We start from the raw sequence: 16,809 nt of genomic DNA, 5'->3' as shown, positions 1-16,809 counted from the left end.
CCCTTGTGACATCTTCCTTGACACCACCCAAGGACAGAAGAGCCCAGAAGGGGTGTCTGGGACAGATCGTGTCCAGTGCCAGTGTTCAGAGCTCTCTCCATGTTGTTTTCTACAGCAGCTGAACCACAGATGGTGCTCCATTAAGCCTGAGATTCATCAGCCATTGTTAGTGCTGCGCTCCGTAATAAAATAATCTTTTAAAGAGAACGGTCACCAGAAGGAAGCAAGGCCCCTGGCTGCTCTGTGGCCTCCCGTGGCAGCCAGCCTGCTGCTGCTCCCCGCAGCCGGGCAGTGGGGGAGCCCCGCATGGCGCTCTCGATCGGGAAAGCACCACATGAAGCTGCAAACAGATCTGTCACCTTCCCGCACGTTGTTTACCAGCTTTCCTCAGCATTCCCTAAACAATATTTTCTAGAGACCGTAATTCAATGCCTCACACCCCAGAGCTGCAGCATCAGCCCAGAGAGCAGCATGATGAATGGATCAGTTCCTCCCGGGCCTGGGCTGGGGAACTGGCTTGTGCTGTTGCAGCTGTTAATTATCCCTCTGCTTTTTGCTATTCTCATCCCAGCTGTGCCTCTGTATTTATCATACTGGTCTACACGCACCAAAACCATTCTGATTGTTTAAAGTATAAGGAGCAATTTTACCCCTTCTGTGCGACTCCGGCAGCTCAGGGATCAAACGGCAAGACTTGATCAATAAGGCACTCGCTAGCTTACAGGCACCAGGGCTCAGACCTCAAAGTGCTTGTTTAGGAGCAATGCAAGTGAGAGAAAGCCCCACCAATGTCAAGCACAGACACAAATACGATTTCCATCACCCTCCCTTCCCCAGCCCCGCATCACAGAGGCATCCTCAGGTTAATCCCTGTGCTGAAGGGACCACCCAGCGCCAGGACAGCGCGGGCCGGGCTGTTTGCTGGGAAGAGCCATTCCTGCTTTTCCAGCCGCAGCAGCGCTGGCCTGGCTGGCAGCTGGGACACAGGGGGGGATGCTCAGGCAGCTCCCGAGCTTCTCTGTTGGGGAGCACCATGACAGCCCTGGCCTGCTCCAGCTCCCCAGCACACCCCATCCAGTGCTCGGGCACCCCAGCACCCCCTGGAGCTGCAGGGTGCAAACACCAGGCCTCCATGTATTTCTAGTGTGTCTTACACCGCCACATACCCTATAATGCACACTCCCCTTTCTCACCACCCTGGTACTGCTGCAGGGCTTTTCCACACCTGCCCTGAAGCCTTTCTCTTTTTACTTACAATGTCAGGCTGTGCTCCCTGGGAACCCCGCAGCCTGCCACCCAGTCAGGAGGTTCGCGACTCGGGATCCCTGACAGGGATCTGTCCCACTCCCCCCTAGTGCCCAGGAGCTTTCTCTTGTTGAGGCAACACACAGCATCTTCCTCCTTCCAGAATTGAGGGGTAGTTGCTGCCTGCAGGGACAGCACAGGGTCCTGGTGCTCTCAGCACTGTAGAAACTTTACTCCTCACAGCTCCCCAGGAAACAGCAAAGCACATCCTGCTATCCCCAGTAAGGCCCACGCTGCCACTTCTGGAGCCGTGAATTGCTGATATTTAATGACATTTTCCAAATATTTTTAATGGAAATTTCAGATCTTGTTCCTAATCTGACATTTATCTTCTATTAGCATGAAAACAAATAGAAGGGCCTGAGAATCATTGCTTATATTATAAATGACTTTACTGTTGGCTTTATTACCTTCCCCATTAAGCTGTCACAATCTGTGCCTCTTCCTGCTTCGTGATGACCAGACAGTGGAATCTGCCATCTTGCTATGTGATTTATACAGGACCCTGGCGGTAACTTTATTCATGTGGAGGATAATTATCAGCTGTATTATTAAGGTTGCCCTAGGGGATGATGTGCCAGAAAGGTTAAAAAATTGACAAGCAGTAAAGCATGCATTACAATGATACAAGTGCCAGCAGAGATGGCCGGCTGTGAGCAAGAGGCTGAATTACAGCTTTGCATCTGCCCAGCAAGGACAGTTAACAACACGGTCATATCTTACACCTCCCACTAGGACTGCAGAAGCTTAAGCCAAATATTTGGACGGGACTCCAACAAAGAATATGCTTTCATATATATTCATATACATGATCACAAATCCTGACGACCCTGCTCTACAGTGACCTGGCCTGTTATTCAGAGTTGAACAGGATGTGGTAGCTGAAGCAGACAAGGTTTTTCCACAGTCTTTCAACAGAAATCTTCTATTTCTCCCCACGCCCCCTAAAAAAGTTTGTCTTCATGAGAATGGCAAAAGGAGGGAGAGCAAAGAATGAGCATCTCTGAACTGAAACAGATTTCTTTTGGGATTGGAGCACCAGGCACACGCCCTGCTGGTAAAATGGTAGATAGGTACTGTCTGAAGGACACTGCCGAGAGAAACTGCCCTTTGGTTCAGGCACTAGCAAAACGAAGCGCTGAGTAACTTCGCACTGCAACTGAAATGAGACTATAAACCAAGCCTTGGTCATTCCCCGGATCTCCTGTTGTTACGTCAACAAAAGTACATGGGGGACAGAAGAGCTCATAAATAATTTTCCATGGAGAGCACATACACCAGCCAGACAAAATCTCTTGCTGAGAAAATGTGGAAAAGTGGTAGATTTAACCTACTTCAAAATGTCATTTTTTGAGGAAAAAAAGCCCTGATCCACATCTCTTTCCTGATGCTTAAAGGATGTGTCTGTACTGCAGCAGCATGTTAAGCATCAAGCCCTAGACTTGGCTTTGGGCAGCTGAAGGAATTTGCTGCAGCAAAACCTGCCTGTTCCCTCCAGTGTAATCATACTGAAAACGGAGCGTCACCTATGGATAAACATGACCAAACGAGACCTGTCAGACATTTGCTAACCTGCATCAGTACACTTTCTTCTGCTAAGGAAGAGCCAAACTCCATAGAAACTGTATCTCAGGTTCATCTACATCTCATGGGATTTGCCCATGGAAACATAACTAATGGAGAGAACTGAGGTCCTGCAGACAAGGGTCAGAGCTCTGTCCAGCCAGCATGAGTCACCTGGCAGCATTTCCCTGGAATATGGGCTAGTGCCAGTCTTTCACTGGCCCTTTGAATGAGTCATGGACACTGGTGAAAGCATCTCATGCTATTAGAATTAATTCTATAAAACATCCATTCTCTGCTTGCCACGAGTACACAGTGAGAGCATCCCGCTTTCTTCTCTTACTCAGGACCGAGGAGCCTGATGCTGGAGCTGTAACCCTGTGCTCCTGACAGCAGAGCCTCACAGAGTCTCTCCAGAGACCTCCGTGCTGTGCGAGTCCCTCCGTTCCCATGCTCCCTGCTCCCTGCTCCCTCCTTGAGCCCAGACATCACCTGCTCCCCCTCCTCACATCCCTCATCCTCTGCATGGACTTTTGCCTTCCTAGTGCAGCAAGTGCTAATGTTTGAGGACTCAGGATAGGGCGAGGAGACAGGAAGGCACCACTCAGAGAGCTGATAAAACCCACACTTGGTGTGGCTTGTTATTTACTTTAGGAACATGAAGTTCTGGAGAGAGTATCTCATGCTTCCTCCTAATAGTAATTCTGAGAATCCAGCGGGGATCAGTTTAATGCTTCGGAAAAGGTTAATGTTGTTAGGGATTTACAGCTATATTTGAAATGGTTTAAACTATTATTTTTATTTCCTTGAGTAAAATGGAATCTCAGTGAGTCGTGCAAAGTTAGATGGTCAGTTTGTGTCTGAAAGAGGTCGTTAAAAGCCTGGCCGGTTTTACATAGCACCTAATCCTGCCTGGCAGGTGGGGATTGGGGAACCGCCAGCTCTGGGTTAGCTGCTGCTACCAGTTGCTCCAACCACATCCTGAAAGTGCCTTCCTACACCCTCAGGGCAATGAGACCGGGCACAGACACTCCTGTCCCTCCTGCAGACCAAGGAGCTTCTCCCATGTACAGCAGGAGATGGCCCAGGACCCAGCAGCTGTCCCCTGCACCAGAGCTGGCCTCTGCTGCCCACGGACATTCACCTCCGGAGCGGTACGCTCCAAGGAGATGCAATTTCCACACCAGCTCTCCCTGTCAGGCCGGGTGAAGGTTCCTTGTGCCGGCACGGGAGCCCCAGCACCTCCGCTGCTCTTCCCCTCCCAGAGCCTGGTGTCAAACAGGGCCAGACCCAACCCTGCTACCTCCGCTTGTGTCAGGGCAGAGGCAGCAACACGCCTCGTGCTCAGCTGATGGCTGCTCCAGTGCAGTCACCCGCATCAGCTGCAGATGGTATCATGGCCAAAAGAGCCGGCAGGGAAAGCCCACATGCAGGCTCTGCAAGAGTGGAGTGATAACACTGCTCCCTGCACACCACCGGCAAGAAAGGCCTTTGATTTAAAGCCCCCACACTGGCCCCACATTACCCTGAGGGCCAGCAACTCTTTCCTGTGGAGGGAGTTTAGGGCATTGATGTCTCCTGCTGCTCGTTTCAGGGGTCATCTGCTAGCCTGCAATTGAAGGCATTTGTGCAAAAAGCAGTGAGACTGTCAGCTGTAATTGCATCAGTCATGGCACACAAGACAAATGTGACTGGAGATGGTGTGTCAACCTCAGAAATTGCTTAAGACTGAAAAGCGAGTGGAGGAAACAGCAAGTGTTCAGAAACAATTATTTCACTATAGTAGGAATAATAACAGCTCTCATTTCCTACACACAGTTCTCTTGGGAGATGGCACAGAAAACTGCCAGCGTCTCCTCCCTTCCCACTGGGAAACTGTGGACTGAAATAAAAATCATGGAACAAAGGTGTCCCATTTTCTTGAGGGAGGCTGAAACTGCAAGATTCACCTCCCCTTGACACAGAAGCATCCCTGTTGCAATCTCCAGTCTCCACAGCCACAGATCTGCTTCTACAGAAGGTCTGGTTATGCTAAGACATATGACGAGGCATCTTGCCCTGCCAGACTCATCTGTGAGAGATTACACAATGACTCGCTCCCATTTCCTTCAGTGAGCTGTGGACACACCTCGGATACAGCCCAATGCGACAGTGGCACCTTGACTGAACATGGGCCTGGCGAGCCTGTGCTACAGTGACCTCTCATCATCACCATGGGTAAGGGCAGGGCAGGTTTCCACCTTGGCAGACTGTTAACCTTGTGCCAGTGCTGCCCAGACCAAGCAGAAGGTGTGGGAGGGATTCTTCCTCCTAAAATTAAATAAACCTGATGTAGAAAATGCCATTTTCAATGTCTGGAGCTGTCAGTTGCAGGAGAAAGTGATATTGATTTCCACAGAAACTTTATTTAAGTGAGTGACCTATTAAATGAAACTTATTTGACACCAGATGACTCTTGCTATTTAATTCCTGAATGAAGTGATATCTCCAAGGCTTTGTGATGTTCTTTATCTTGAACGATGAAAGGCATTTTGCCTACAGCTATTTGCTCATGTATCCCAGGTCTTTGCAAACAAAGTCTTTCAAAGAATCCAGAATACTTATACCTTCATTAGCCAACTCCAGCTGATAAACAGCCCAGCACACACCAGTCCTTAGGAGCAAAGCTAAAAGGTGCAAAGAGCCTGAGGAGAACCACCACAGGCTCTAGCCAACCGCTTGAACAAAGGCACTGAGACACTGCCAGCCCCACACAGGGTCTCATTGCTGCTGCTGCAGGAAGCACCCGCTGCTGGGCTGGGCAGCACTGGCTGCACTGCTGCTGTGATGGTGCTGGGGATGAGCCTGCTTTCTAGGGGTACTCAGACTCCAAAACCTCCTCCCCTTCCTCCTGTGCATTTCTTTCCCCAGGTGCCTCAAGGCAACACTAAAGCTGAGCAGAGGCCTTTGCTTTTCAGTCCAGTCCCCTCCACACTGGGCCTCGAGAAGCTTCTTAGCTGGCTGCGAGCACAAGGCTGCCTGCCACGCTTCAGAGACCACTCCTGCTTGCAAAAGCTTTTCCAGTTTGTTCTTTCAAAAGAAGCCAATTTATTTTTATTTGAAATCTATAAGAAACAACTGAATAGTAAAACTGTCAGATTCCATCTCTTTCATCAAAATGGCTTAGTCATGTCTGGAATGTCAGCACTGAGTAACTGCCCAGGCCCTTGGCATGCTCACAGCCCCAAGTGCATCAGTCAAGCGCTGCAGAGCACTGAGCCCTGCAGGACACCCTGTGCAGTGCTTGTGCAGAGCCCTGCTGGTCCATCTCACTGCAGAGCCCTTCCCAAGGGCCCTTCATGGGCAGAGACCCACAGTTACTTCATGATTTTAACCTCTCTGTTCCCAAAGCCCAGGAGCTGAGACCCTTTCCCAGCCGTGTGCCACACAGCATTCACAGCGGGGCGAGGCAGAGCATCTTGCCTGTGCACATGAGGATCCTTCCATGGTGCCCTGACCTGTGTGGAACAGGCAAAGCCACAGCCTGGTTGTGCTTGTGCTCAAGGGAAGTTTTGGAGAGCAGCAAACCCCCCAGGCAAGGCCAAGGAGTGGGGCAGGAGCAGTGCCCATCAGTCTGGGGTAAAATCTCACCCGTAAAATCTCACCGGTAAAATCTCACTGGTACTCCTTCCATCTGTGAGGACTCAGACCACTGCACTGGATGCTGAGCAGTCCCAGGAGGGTAAATTGCCATCAGCAAGCCAACAATCCATACAAAACAAGAATCACACTCTGAGCAAGAAGCCGTCTGATGAGCTCCCTCCCTGCAGCTCTCAACAAGCATCCCAGGGGTACGAACTGCACGCAGAGGCCACTGTGCACTCAGGTCCCCTGGGACCATCAGTGCAGCACTGCAGCCTCAGGAGCACACAGCTGTGTCCTCCCTTCATACCACAAGCCTGCTATTATCCCATCTCTGTCCTGTTCAAGAGACAGCAGAGCCCAGGCACTGAGCGCTTCCCCCAGCAGGCAGCCATCCAAACAGCTTCTATAAAACTACTTTGTGCATCTACCCCAGCTACAGCTCAGCCACGGGAGAGCAGCCCACAGGATTTGAATGCAATTTTCTCATTGAGTTCTACTAAAGCCTTGAGGGAAGGAGCCAAAATGATGTAGAACCCAGAGAAACTAAAGCAACATTTCTATTCTGCATTTTAACTTTTTATTATTATTTAGAATTAACTTTTTCTACTTCTAAATCATAAACTCATTTTACATTCCACTATCTGATATGGGCCATAAACTACAGGAAACACGAGATAACTTTGTTTCATACACGCATGAGCGAAAAGATAATGGGGCACCCAGTGGTCATTGCTCCTCAGAACAAGACCCAGAACAACGAATTCGCTCAGACACCCTACACTATGGTCTGCTTGTTAAAAGCAGATGAAATGATGCAGATGAGAAGTGGATCATACTGCAACGTGCCCAGCTCAGCTCAGTGCCTCACCGACAGCAGTTTCACCCCAGCAGGGATTCTCGCTCTGCTCCCGGGGTCAGCTCCATCAGATTTAAACACAGAAGCTGGAAATCTGAGACCCAAGAACTCGGACAGTAAATACTACAGCACATGAAAACCAAAGACCACATTTAAAACAGATCTGCTCTCTGTCAAGCTGCACAGGGCACCACCACCTGTAAGCAGCACTGGAGGCTGGAAGGAACTGCTCTCTTCCAAAGCACCACATACAAGTTGTCATTCCAGGGACGGAAACTGGATTTTACGGATGGAGAGTTAAACTATGACCCTCCTCGTGTTAGCTGCCTGCGGGGCCAAGTTACTGAGGGCTGGCAAGCAGCTGCCAGGCCACTGCTCCCGTGCTGGAGAGCAGCATCTCCTGCACCCCAGCCAGCCAGCACCGTGCTCCAACCGACTGCACACTCACAGCACCGTGCTCCCAAGCTGATGTGAGATCATTCCAACCTTCTGGAGGGGAGGACCTGAAATGCTCACTGTGCCCTTGGATGGAACAACAGAGGGGACCAGTCTATCCATGGATGCTGGTGGTAGCTCGATTTTCCTGGGAAGCACAGCCTCGCCTGTCCTCCAGCCACTCACGGCACAGACAGAGCAGGATTCTTTTCAGTTCAGCTCTGATGGTATCAGTTCCTCAAGTGCTCTGAAGCAGAAGGAGGTTGTTCTGGCAGTGCACAGGCCATGCGCTCTCACAGAGAGGAGCAGCTAGTTTAATCACCCTGTCGGCTCAAAGCAGCAGCTCATGCCACAGTCCAGCAATTTGCCACTGAAACCAGTCCCTGCCAGGGAGCTGGTGAGCTGCTGAGTCTGTCACTCCACACGCAGCTGCTGGGCTGCCACTCCGGTCTCTCACAGCCATATCTGCGAGCTGAGGGAGTACATCCTCAAAGACAAGTTCCCTCATCTGGTTTGTTTTCTGCTCCTGCTTTACAAAGCAAGCACACAAATCAGTTTAATTTGTAAACCATTGCTTTCTGAAATTTCAGCAAAGCTGAAACTTCACTTGAAAATTAACATCAGATGCATTTACTCTTCATGTAATTAATCCCCTTCATGCCAAGCACTACCTTGGGAAAGGGAACAAGTCATAAACTGTCATTAAAAAAAGGCAGACAAAGTAAATAATTCAAGAGATCTAAAAATAAATCCACACTTTCACAGAAACACACTTCCAAGCTTCCTTTCATCTCCCCCCTCCAGCACCTTGCTGCAACAGAACAGTGATACAAAGGGAGAGAACACAGAGCAAGTCCTGGGCCTGACTAGCTTGAAAACCAAAGGAGCCTGTTTGCTGGGACAGAGCCCTGTGAAATGCACACAAAGACCTCCTGGCTTTGCAGGCAGGCCCAAAGAAACCAAACCCTTGATATTCTGGGAAAAAAAAAAAAAACAGGCTTTCAAAGCAGACAGGGCTCCTTTGAATGGGATGGGGCAGGCAATCTGCAGTGCCTCCTCAGAGCCCTATGGAATGGGATATACAGCAGAGTCACCTAACAGAGAACCACATCAGCCTTGCTGCTGCACTTGTAATTTCAGTCCTGTTTTGGTCCTGCCTGGCAGTGTCAAGCCCTACACTTAATAACAGCATCTTTACTGGGCTGGGGCAGAGCTGCAGGTGCGGGACACGGCCAGCATCAGCAAGGACGCCCCAGGTTCTGTGTGCATCTGAAAGAGGCCGTGAGAGACATGCGTGCCCTGTTCCACTGCCATGGACCCCTGCTCCCTGGGCCGTTAGCTGGGTTCCCCGACACAGGAACGGGGGGTGACCCACCATATATATACTGTAAAACACTGCTTAATCTCTGTTGACAATAAGGCATTCTGTCTTGAGATCCCAACTCCCTGAAAGTGCTCCTCTTTGCACGGGTTCTTGGGTGAAGGAGACACGGAGATCAGGCAACAGTGGGTGCAAGCTATTGCTGCACCTCCAGGGGTGCAGTGCAGGAGAGCTCCCACCATCCTCCTGCATGGCCTACAACAATGCGCTGAATTATGGAGATCCTCCAGGAGCTGACTGAGCAAAGATTGAAGAGGGGCTGGGAAAGATGTGCTCAGGATCTAGCACAGAGGAGAGATGCACAAGGACCTGGAAACCTGGTGCAGAGCTGGCATGAGGGAATAGGAGCCCCATCTCAGCACAGCTTCTGTCAGAGCTGCTCTGGGTCTGCCTCAGTAGCTGCCACTCCTCTGCCTGGAGGAGAGAGAAGAGCTTCTCTGATAGAATTCCCTTTGCTCTCTTTCGCAATCTCAACAACAGGATGGAAGCAGATAATGTGCAATTTGTTTTAACTCAGCTGTACCTTGTCAGCCCGAGCTATAATATTGCAGCAAGCACCATTCTGAAGACTAAAGACACAATGGTGCAGGGTGAGATTCTGCAAACCCCATTGATTACATCACAAGTCATCACTATAAATATTTGAAGGAGAGAAAAACCCTTGTTGTATCTAAACATGTTCATGCAACAAAATGTGCAATTGAGAGTAAGTAAGAGATGGCTCTAACAGGACACAGATGCTAGAAAGCAAAGCATTTAAGCTGCTTACCTTTCAACCTAAATAACACCCATTAAATGGGAGCATTGTGGGACTCACTGTGAAGAGAGGACATAAAAGGCTCAGTGTGCAGGAGCCTCAGAAGCAGAGACAGTATGTCATGAAGGAGGCACTGTGTTCCTAACCGCGACAGAGAAATAAAAGCACTTTCTACCACTCCTTCTGGGGCCAGGAACTGCTGAAAAAATGGGACAACGAGGACACCAGTGCAGCAGAGCAGCTCATCATTCCAGGGCTGTCGTTGTGCCAACACTGTGCTCACTGTGGAGGATGCAGAGGGCTGGCTGGTTGTGCCCTGGCCTGGCAGCTCTCGGGAAGGACCCTGGGCTCCTGCTCTTCTCCAGAACAACTCATGCGGCCAGCACCGGTGTTTGCCAGTGGCTCTTGCCACGTCTGTCAGGTTGATTCGCATGGCCCGGGGCTGCCCTCTCAAAGCCAGCACCTACAGCCATAAGCCCTATTTCTCACCTTGCCTACAGGAAGCAACCCTGATTCATTCATTCAGCCCATATTGATCCTCTTTTCTTTATTTTTATGAGAAATGAATTGCGAGGAGCTTTTGCTCTGTTTAAACTTGAGGAGATACCGTTCAAGGACTTGCTGTGATGTTTCTCTATCTGACAGCTTTATTGGGTAATAGCCACTGATGGTATATGTGTGCACAGACAGTCAGACCTTTTATACTATGTGTGTTCCCATAAAAATGATTGGTTCCAAGGTGTTATTCGAGCATTGTTGTGATTGCACCACGGGACCAAGCAGCCTGAAAGGCAGATGTGAACTGAAGGCAGATTAGTAAGCATTGATCCCCCTTGTCCTCCATGTCCCAGCAAGAGGAGCCAGGCTGCTGCTATCTGCCTGCTGAAGACAGACAGCATGGAAGGGGAAAGCACGGCTCTGTTGAAGTTCAGTCAGCAAATAATATTCAGCTGCCCCAGCTGCCCCGGAGAACGGCCATTCTGGGTTTCCCTGCTGCCCAAAACCAAGCTGGAGGGGTCGATTTGCGCCTGAGGAGCCAAGCATGGCTCGTCTGCCACCTGAGGCGTGTTCTGCCCGTGGCAGGGTCCCTGGCACAAGTCACTGAAGTACCCGGGCAGACAGTGCTGGAGCTGCTCTTCAGCAGGGAAACAGCCAGAGCTCAGCACCACCCAGGGCCTCAGGAAGCTCATCCCTTCCCTGGCCCTCCTGAGGCAGTGCTGGAGCAGCCTGAGTGCTGCTGCAGTGAGCACAGCCACCACACAGCAGCCAGCTCTGTTGGAGGGGTTTCAACCCTACTGTGCCTACAGCAACAGCCTCCCTTAAGAGCAAGACTGAAGGCACACTTGGTGCTGCTAGCATCCCACTACTCTAATTCCAAGAGAGAAACTGTGCTTTTGTGAATTTATTAGCCAGTGCCATTAACTGCCATTAGTTAGCTCTCACATATTATCGTAACTGGGATTTCAGATGATTTGTAGTTTTGCTGGCTTGTTTTCTTGTCAGTGGTTTCAGAAGTCCATCCAGCCAAAAGCGGAAAAGTTTCAATGTTATGCCAGGGATGGCTGGCTCCCTTTGGCCCTGGGAAGTGAAGGCAGTGAGGAAGAGTCACTGACTATTTCAAAAACAAAGAACAGATGTTCCACATATTAAGGAGCTAAGTGTCATTCCAGGGACTCGTGCGAGTGGCACGCTCACTTACAAAGAGTAGCTGTTCCAACAAGGTCATTTATGCTTTAATGCAATCAGTTATGCCAGTATTGATAAAGAAGAAAATAACTACAACCTGGCAATGAAGCATCATTACATTATAAGCAATACTATCTCCTTAGTTCAAGCTTCCTCAAAAATCCCAGTAGAGTCCAGTTTGTACATAAGACAAGAGTGTTCCTTCCTTTTCTGTGCTGCAGGACAAAAGGGGAGGGGGTGCCTGTTGAACCCAAGATCCCAGTAAGAAACCAGAAGCACGTCTGACAGCACATCTCCAGACGGACAGCCTGGAACCCCCTCACTCCTGCACAGGCACCGCCAAGCCCCACCACACACCTCATCTGTTCCCACTGCGCAGCGACCCATCTTGTTCCTCACAGGAACGAAGCTGCTTTCAGTGTGAGAGCACCAAATCAAAGTTTAATCGTTTTGTCCTCCAGAGCTTTATGCCATCTTTTACAGAAGCTTTGTCAGACATGAAGAACTATCAGTGGCTGGCTTAAAAAGGGAATAACTGACTGACAGCTAAAAAAAAACCTGCTAAGGACAATAGCATTTGCCAGTCTGGCATTTCTCATCTGAAGACAAAATGCATTTTATCAACACCCTGAAATTATTTTGTCAACAAAATTCATTTTGTAGCATTCCCTTCACCTGTCAGGCTGACAGAATGCTCTGGAATGGTTTAAACCCCATTTTGCTGACACAATTAACTCAGTTCTGCCTTGCCATGGCACGAGCCGGGAGGTGCTGCAGCAGTCGCGATGGAAGCGCCGAGGCGCAGCTGCAGGACTGCACCAGTCCCAACGAGAGCAGCGAGCAACCGGCCACATGGAGACAAGAATCCTGCTGGGTAAATCCTGCCTTCACAAGTTACGTGATCTCATTGAGACCGTTATGAAACCATAAATGAGAGCTGATTGACAGACATGCCAATTTATACTGAATGCTAACAAATGCTGGTAACGGTTATTTCTGGAAACAAAAGCTCCATCAAAGCTTTCTTTAACCTTGTTTCTACATCTTTTACCAGTTCCTGTCACCAGCCTCCATCTCAAAAGGCAAACTCAGGGTGTGAGTTGCTGCGTGGCACCTTGGTTTCATATTTTAGTCTCCCGCAATGCACTTTCTGACTTCCTGGATGTGGCTTCAGGCTGGAGCAAGGAAAAGCTGGAGCAGGTGGATGTGCCTGAAGCTGTGACCCCATGGAGAGCCCACACTGGAGCAGGAACCGTGGCCATAGAGGACCCAGGCTGGAGCACTGTGTTCCCAAAGGACTGTCTCGAATGGGAGGGACCCCATGCTGGAGCAGGGAAGGGCATGAGGGTGAAGGAACAGCAGAACAAAGCATAAAGAACTGAGCACAACCCCCATTCCCTGTCCTCCTGCACCACTCAGAGGGAGGAAGGAGAGGAGCTGGGAGTGAAGTGAGCCTGGGAGGAAGGGAGGGCAGGGGCAAGGTGTTTGGTTTGTCACTATCCTGTTCTAGTTTACTCTGTAACGCTGTAAATGAATCTCTTTTGCCTGTGATGGCAAGTGTGGGTGATCCCCCTGTCCTCACCTTCACATGGGAGCTTTTTCACCTCACTTTCCCCCACTCTTCCTGAGAGGGTGGAGCAAGAGCAGCTTGGTGGGTGCCTGCCAGCAGCCAGGGTTAACCCACCGCATCTGTGGTGAGTCAATGTCTGAGCTGGAAAACAAGAGCCTCAACCCAATGGATACCGCTGCTTCCTCCTACCTCTGTGCTACCTACCTCTGCTGTGTGCCCGAGAACCCAGACCTTCAATGCCCATCACAGAGTCACAGAGTTAAAATCTGGCCCATCCTTCCCTGTTCTGCCCGTGCTGGGGTTTTGTACCACTGGCACACAGCCCCTTGCTCATTCCCATCCTCCTTCTGCTCCCGATGGTGTCGAGGCCTTTACACTCACATGATTTAAATAGACCTGCTCCTGCTGGGCCTTTTTTTGAGACTGAATCATTAATTCATTAATCTGTTTTTCATATTTCTAAATCGAGACAGACATGACTGGTGTGGATGATCAATACTGCATTCTCTCACTCCTCTCAGTTCCCATCATTTTAGAATCTACCCTGCTTTTAATCTTAGGTCATTTGAATAGGAATTGGCTTTATGAAGAATTTGACAGTTCATTATGGCAGCCCCATGCTAATAGATTTAATAATTCATATCTGCATTGGTCACTTTTAACTGATAATACACATTCCAGGGCTGCTTCATGACTGCGTTCTTGCAGTAACAGCTCTGGCCTTCCCCAGTGATCTCTCATTGCATTATCAACACACGGGGACTGCATCTGTCAAGACTCCACCTGTGTTTTCGGGGAGTGCAAGTCACCCCAGGCTGCACCACGGCCTCTGCAGTGTAACAAGCTCCTCTGGTCCCACAGGCAGACGAAGGCAATGAGGCAGAGCTGGCACATGGAGCTGTTGCACCCAGCAGAGATCTCTGTCAAGAGGAAGCAGCACCCACCTCCCTGCTCTGAAGGACACGTGCCTTCCAGCAGCATGACATCATGGTGGGGTGGCCTTGGCTGGCCACCAGGTGCCCACCCAGCTACTCCATTACTCCCCCTTCCCAACAGGTACAGGTGGAGAAAATACAACAAAAGGATTCTGGATGGAGATAAGGACAGGGCCAGGGGAATGAGCACAGGGACATGGCTCAGCAGTTACCATCACAGGCAAACAGATCTGGCCTGGGGAAATTACCTGAATCTATTGCAGTCAAACCAGCAGAGGATAATGAGAAATAACAAAAAGTCTGAAAACACCTTCCCCAGCCTTCCCTTCCTGGGCTCACTTCACCATCACCTCTCCACCTTCTCCCCCTGAGCGGTGCAGGGGGATGGGGAATGGGGGTTGCGGTCAGTTCACCACACGTTGTCCCTGTGGCTCCTTCTTTCTCACACTCACCCCCTGCTCCTGCATGGAGCCCCTCACATGGGAGACAGTCCTGCACAAGCTTCTGCAATAGGGCAGCACTTCTTCCAGCATGGGGTCCCTCGGGAGCAGACTGCTCCAGCGTGGTCTTGCCAAAACACCCATCCCAGTGTGGGCCCCTCTCCATGGGTCCCCAGTCCTATGAGAAGCCTGCTCCAGTGTGGGCTCTCCATGGAGTCACAGGCACATCCCCCTGTTCTCATGTGGGATCCTCCCCAGACTGCAGGTGGGTATCTGCTCCACCATGGACTTCCATGGGCTGCAGGGACAGAGCCTGCCTCACCATGGGCTGCGGAGGAATCTTCTGCAGCCCCTGGAGCACCTCCTCCCCTCCTTCCTCACTGAGCTTGGTGTCTGCAGCGTTTCTCTCACATTTTCTCACTCCTCCCTCCTGTCTGCTGTTGCACAGTTTTTACCCTTTCTTAAATAAGCTATCACAGAGGTACTACCACCATCCCCTATGGGCTCAGCTTTGTAAAGGGCAGGTCCGTATCAGAGCTGGCTGGAACTGGTTCTGTCCAACACAGGCGCAGCTTCTGGCATCTTCTCACTGAAGCCACCCTCACACACCCCCACTACCAAAACCTTGCCACATAAACCCAATGCAGACACCGATCAAGCAACACAGCCCAAGCCATCTGCTCCTTCTGACCCCTGCCCCCTCCGCAGCAGATGACGAAGGACAGTATGAGACCTACCAAGTAAGCAAAAGGTCTGAGAATGGATCACACAAGTGCCTTTAATTGATACACGCACCTCTGGCAATAGCTCCCTTGTCAACTAACCCCAGCAAGTATTTATTAATGAAACTCTCCTGATTTTTGATTCATTTGATTGTAAAAGCTTGTGGAACTCGTACTGTTATTACTCATTGTTATTAATGTTCACAGCTCAGCCTCTCTCTTTCCAATATGCTCCCCAGAGGAAATTGAAGGCTGAAGTCAATCGTTACAGTAAACGACTGATGGAGCCGCTTGAGGATAGGAGTAAGCTGCTGCTCTGGGACCTGCTGCTCCGGGACTGCTGCAGGTTACTGGGAGTAAGTTAATCTTCACACACAAGGACTGCAAGGTAAGAGGCTGATTCAGGTGCGTTCTGAGCACCGAGCATCACCCTAACAAAGCGGTCTGTGCACAGGACCTGTGACCAAGGCCATATTTTGATCTACGTGCGGAAACAGGTCTGAGTTCAGCAGGAGCATGGCCCCTGCTGGGCAGGAATGACACAAATACTCAGACAGATGCTACAGGCAAGTCAGCACAGCCTGGCAGAAAGCACATCTCCATGCCTGCACATACTGAAGGAAAGCAGAGCAATCCTTGGAAAGTTTCATCCTCTCTACCCCTCTGCAACCGCTCATTCCTCAGAAAAGGTCAAGGACAACACCACAGGGCACAGCAGGCAGACCTCCAGCATGCAACACTCAAATGCGTATGGAGGGGAACAGCACGCTGCTTGCTTCCCTCTGCCCCTTCTTCAAGCCTTCTCTACCCATCCACAGCCTCTTTGCTGCACAGCATTTGCCAATTCTTGCACCACATACAAACTCCTCAAGCCAGAATGGTGGTAGTGCTCCTACCTCTGTGGTAGAGGAGGTGCTTCTAAATCCTCAGTAGCGCTGTTACACCACCTTGCCAGAGCAATGTATTTGCTCATGTTGTATTTTCCAAGTCTACAGAGCCCACATACCATATTCAATGTATTATTCATCTCAAATAGAGAATTCTGCAAAGCAAGAAGAAATAAAAGAGAGCTTAATACAGCTTTACTAAAATGGAATTTGCCAAAGACTCACAGAAAAATGGATTTAATTAGGGCTGGTAATGGGGAACGGTTTGTTCCCGTGATTTAAAGCAGAAGTTAGATAGTGTCTATAATTTCAACATTTTAAATTATATATAGGGGGTTATTTCTCATTTCTACCTTAATTATAAAAATCTATCTTTATGAATCACAATTTTGAGGCAAATAAAGCAAAGGCAGCAAAAGTGATGTTTTAGTTAAAACTTTTAAGAACTCACAAAAGAAGCAACAGACACTTCAGTATGGATAACACAGGCTTGCCATAGCAAACAAGAGTTGCAGGCAGTCCTCTGGGTGCCACTTATGGACACCACCACAAAGCTAACCTTTTACTTGGGAAAAGGTGTGTAAAGGAAGGTGTGTTCTGTTACAGGAGGTGAAACTGGGTCGATTTTGTGCAATAATCGAATGTCCT

The 16,809-nt window shown here is 49.8% G+C and overlaps 1 long non-coding RNA gene across 1 annotated transcript in view; it reads right to left on the bottom strand.

Moving 5' to 3' along the window:
- The window catches only part of LOC130593127 (uncharacterized), a 40,148-nt gene extending 23,890 nt beyond the window's left edge, over window positions 1-16,258 (bottom strand). Inside the window, exon 1 of the long non-coding RNA XR_008970750.1 lies at window positions 16,171-16,258. This is a non-coding gene — a long non-coding RNA (uncharacterized LOC130593127). The remainder of the gene's footprint in view (window positions 1-16,170) is intronic.
- Between the last annotated feature and the right edge of the window lie 551 nt (window positions 16,259-16,809).

This window comes from Pezoporus wallicus, unplaced genomic scaffold, assembly GCF_028554395.1.
Source record: "Pezoporus wallicus isolate ANWC-B61680 ecotype Strahan unplaced genomic scaffold, APGP_CSIRO_Pwel_v1 contig_6274, whole genome shotgun sequence".
In the NCBI taxonomy this organism is placed as follows: Eukaryota; Metazoa; Chordata; class Aves; order Psittaciformes; family Psittacidae; genus Pezoporus; species Pezoporus wallicus.
Note: the sequence above shows the minus strand (reverse complement) of the source record. Positions and strands in the feature narration are given on the sequence as shown.